The sequence below is a fragment of the Musca autumnalis genome, unplaced genomic scaffold (genome assembly GCF_047663935.1).
Source record: "Musca autumnalis isolate F117 unplaced genomic scaffold, ASM4766393v1 scaffold_3, whole genome shotgun sequence".
Taxonomy (NCBI): Eukaryota; Metazoa; Arthropoda; class Insecta; order Diptera; family Muscidae; genus Musca; species Musca autumnalis.
This window is the reverse complement of record NW_027411866.1, coordinates 216343897-216348789: the sequence shown is the minus strand read 5'-3', so window position 1 is coordinate 216348789 and position 4893 is coordinate 216343897.

Below are 4893 nucleotides of genomic sequence, written 5' to 3'. Positions count from 1 at the left end.
AATAATTTTCAGTCTATTTTAAGGAGGCGTGGAATTTTTTAAAATAATTTTCAGTCTATTTTAAGGAGGCGTGGAATTTTTTAAAATAATTTTCAGACCCTTTTAAGGAGGCGTAGAATTTTTTAAAACAATTTTCAGTCTATTTTAAGGAGGCGTGGAATTTTTTAAAATAATTTTCAGTCTATTTTAAGGAGGCGTGGAATTTTTTAAAATAATTTTCAGTCTATTTTAAGGAGGCGTGGAATTTTTTAAAATAATTTTCAGACCCTTTTAAGGAGGCGTAGAATTTTTTAAAACAATTTTCAGTCTATTTTAAGGAGGCGTGGAATTTTTTAAAATAATTTTCAGTCTATTTTAAGGAGGCGTGGAATTTTTTAAAATAATTTTCAGACCCTTTTAAGGAGGCGTGGAATTTTTTAAAATAATTTTCAGTCTATTTTAAGGAGGCGTGGAATTTTTTAAAATAATTTTCAGTCTATTTTAAGGAGGCGTGGAATTTTTTAAAATAATTTTCAGTCTTTTTTAAGGAAGCGTGGAATTTTTTAAAATAATTTTCAGTCTTTTTTAAGGAGGCGTGGAATTTTTTAAAATAATTTTCAGTCTATTTTAAGGAGGCGTAGAATTTTTTAAAATAATTTTCAGTCTATTTTAAGGAGGCGTAGAATTTTTTAAAATAATTTTCAGTCTATTTTAAGGAGGCGTGGAATTGTTTAAAATAATTTTCAGTCTATTTTAAGGAGGCGTGGAATTTTTTAAAATAATTTTCAGTCTATTTTAAGGAGGCGTGGAATTTTTTAAAATAATTTTCAGGCCCTTCTAAGAAGGCGTGGAATTTTTTAAAATAATTTTCAGACCCTTTTTAGGGGTCGTGGAATTTTTTAAAATAATTTTCAGTCTATTTTAAGGAGGCGTGGAATTGTTTAAAATAATTTTCAGTCTATTTTAAGGAGGCGTGGAATTTTTTAAAATAATTTTCAGTCAAATTTAAGGAGGCGTGGAATTTTTTAAAATAATTTTCAGTCTATTTTAAGGAGGCGTGGAATTTTTTAAAATAATTTTCAGTCTATTTTAAGGAGGCGTGGAATTTTTTAAAATAATTTTCAGTCTATTTTAAGGAGGCGTGGAATTTTTTAAAATAATTTTCAGTCTATTTTAAGGAGGCGTGGAATTTTTTAAAATAATTTTTAGTCTATTTTAAGGAGGCGTGGAATTTTTTAAAATAATTTTCAGTCTATTTTAAGGTGGCGTGGAATTTTTTAAAATAATTTTCAGTCTATTTTAAGGAGGCGTGGAATTTTTTAAAATAATTTTCAGTCTATTTTAAGGAGGCGTGGAATTTTTTAAAATAATTTTCAGTCTATTTTAAGGAGGCGTGGAATTTTTCAAAATAATTTTCAGTCTATTTTAAGGAGGCGTGGAATTTTTTAAAATAATTTTCAGTCTATTTTAAGGAGGCGTGGAATTTTTTAAAATAATTTTCAGTCAAATTTAAGGAGGCGTGGAATTTTTTAAAATAATTTTCAGTCTATTTTAAGGAGGCGTAGAATTTTTTAAAATAATTTTCAGTCTATTTTAAGGAGGCGTGGAATTTTTTAAAATAATTTTCAGTCTATTTTAAGGAGGCGTGGAATTTTTTAAAATAATTTTCAGTCTATTTTAAGGAGGCGTGGAATTTTTTAAAATAATTTTCAGTCTATTTTAAGGAGGCGTGGAATTTTTTAAAATAATTTTCAGTCTATTTTAAGGAGGCGTGGAATTTTTTAAAATAATTTTCAGTCTATTTTAAGGAGGCGTGGAATTTTTTAAAATAATTTTCAGTCTATTTTAAGGAGGCGTGGAATTTTTTAAAATAATTTTCAGTCTATTTTAAGGAGGCGTGGAATTTTTTAAAATAATTTTCAGTCTATTTTAAGGAGGCGTGGAATTTTTTAAAATAATTTTCAGTCTATTTTAAGGAGGCGTGGAATTTTTTAAAATAATTTTCAGTCTATTTTAAGGAGACGTGGAATTTTTTAAAATAATTTTATTTTACGGATGCGTGGAATTTTTTAAAATAATTTTCAGTCCCTTTTAAGGAGGCGTGGAATTTTTTAAAATAATTTTCAGACACTTTTAAGGTGGCGTGGAATTTTTTAAAATAATTTTCAGTCTATTTTAAGGAGGCGTGGAATTTTTTAAAATAATTTTCAGTCTATTTTAAGGAGGCGTGGAATTTTTTAAAATAATTTCAGTCCCCTTTAAGGAGGCGTGGAATTTTTTAAAATAATTTTCAGTCCCTTTTAAGGAGGCGTGGAATTTTTTAAAATAATTTTCAATCCCTTTTAAGGAGGCGTGGAATTTTTTAAAATAATTTTCAGTCTATTTTAAGGAGGCGTGGAATTTTTTAAAATAATTTTCAGTCTATTTTAAGGAGGCGTGGAATTTTTTAAAATAATTTGCAGTCTATTTTAAGGAGGCGTGGAATTTTTTAAAATAATTTGCAGTCTATGTTAAGGAGGCGTGGAATTTTTTAAAATAATTTTCAGTCTATTTTAAGGAGGCGTGGAATTTTTTTAAATAATTTTCAGTCTATTTTAAGGAGGCGTGGAATTTTTTTAAATAATTTTCAGTCTATTTTAAGGAGGCGTGGAATTTTTTAAAATAATTTTCAGTCTATTTTAGGGAGGCGTGGAATTTTTTAAAATAATTTTCAGTCTATTTTAAGGAGGCGTGGAATTTTTTAAAATAATTTTCAGTCAAATTTAAGGAGGCGTGGAATTTTTTAAAATAATTTTCAGTCAAATTTAAGGAGGCGTGGAATTTTTTAAAATAATTTTCAGTCTATTTTAAGGAGGCGTGGAATTTTTTAAAATAATTTTCAGTCTATTTTAAGGAGGCGTGTAATTTTTTAAAATAATTTTCATACCCTTTTAAGGAGGCGTGGAATTTTTTTTTAAATAATTTTTAGTCCCTTTTAAGGAGGCGTGGAATTTTTTAAATAATTTTCAGATCCTTTTAAGGAGGCGTGGAATTTTTTAAAATAATTTTCAGTCCCTTTTAAGGAGGCGTGGAATTTTTTAAAATAATTTTCAGTCCCTTTTAAGGAGGCGTGGAATTTTTTAAAATAATTTTCAGTCCCTTTTAAGGTGGCGTGGAATATTTTAAAATAATTTTCAGTCTATATTAAGGAGGCGTGGAATTTTTTAAAATAATTTTCAGTCTATTTTAAGGAGGCGTGGAATTTTTTAAAATAATTTTCAGTCTATTTTAAGGAGGCGTGGAATTTTTTAAAATAATTTTCAGTCCCTTTTAAGGAGGCGTGGAATTTTTTAAAATAATTTTCAGTCTATTTTAAGGAGGCGTGGAATTTTTTAAAATAATTTTCAGTCCCTTTTAAGGAGACGTGGAATTTTTTAAAATAATTTTCAGTCTATTTTAAGGAGGCGTGGAATTTTTTAAAATAATTTTCAGTCCCTTTTAAGGAGGCGTGGAATTTTTTAAAATAATTTTCAGTCCCTTTTAAGGAGGCGTGGAATTTTTTAAAATAATTTTCAGTCTATTTTAAGGAGGCGTGGAATTTTTTAAAATAATTTTCAGTCTATTTTAAGGAGGCGTGGAATTTTTTAAAATAATTTTCAGTCTATTTTAAGGAGGCGTGGAATTTTTTAAAATAATTTTCAGTCTATTTTAAGGAGGCGTGGAATTTTTTAAAATAATTTTCAGTCTATTTTAAGGAGGCGTGGAATTTTTTAAAATAATTTTCAGTCTATTTTAAGGAGGCGTGGAATTTTTTAAAATAATTTTCAGTCTATTTTAAGGAGGCGTGGAATTTTTTAAAATAATTTTCAGTCTATTTTAAGGAGGCGTGGAATTTTTTAAAATAATTTTCAGTCTATTTTAAGGAGGCGTGGAATTTTTTAAAATAATTTTCAGTCTATTTTAAGGAGGCGTGGAATTTTTTAAAATAATTTTCAGTCTATTTTAAGGAGGCGTGGAATTTTTTAAAATAATTTTCAGTCTATTTTAAGGAGGCGTGGAATTTTTTAAAATAATTTTCAGTCTATTTTAAGGAGGCGTGGAATTTTTTAAAATAATTTTACAGAATTTTTTAAAATAATTTTCAGACCCTTTTAAGGAGGCGTGGAATTTTTTAAAATAATTTTCAGACCCTTATAAGGAGGCGTGGATTTTTATAAATAATTTTCAGATCCTTTTAAAGAGGCGTGGAATTTTTTAAAATAATTTTCAGACCCTTATAAGGAGGCGTGGATTTTTATAAATAATTTTCAGACCTGTTTAAAGAGGCGTGGAATTTTTTAAAATAATTTTCAGACCCTTATAAGGAGGCGTGGATTTTTATAAATAATTTTCAGACCCTTTTAAAGAGGCGTGGAATTTTTTAAAATAATTTTCAGACCCTTATAAGGAGGCGTGGATTTTTATAAATAATTTTCAGACCCTTTTAAAGAGGCGTGGAATTTTTTAAAATAATTTTCAGACCCTTATAAGGAGGCGTGGATTTTTATAAATAATTTTCAGACCCTTTTAAAGAGGCGTGGAATTTTTTAAAATAATTTTCAGATAATTTTAGTGAGGCGTGGATTTTATTATTATTATTTCCAAACCCTTTTAAGGAGCCGTGGAATTATTTTTAAATAATTTTCAGACCCTTTTAAAGAGGCGTGGAATTTTTTAAAATAATTTTCAGATAATTTTAGTGAGGCGTGGATTTTATTATTATTATTTCCAAACCCTTTTAAGGAGCCGTGGAATTATTTTTAAATAATTTTCAGACCCTTTTAAGGGTGGCGTGGAATTTTTCAAAATAATTTTCAGACCCTTTTAAGCGGGCGTGGAATTTTTTAAAATAATTTTCAGACCCTTTTGAGGGGCCGTGGGATTTTTTAAAATAAT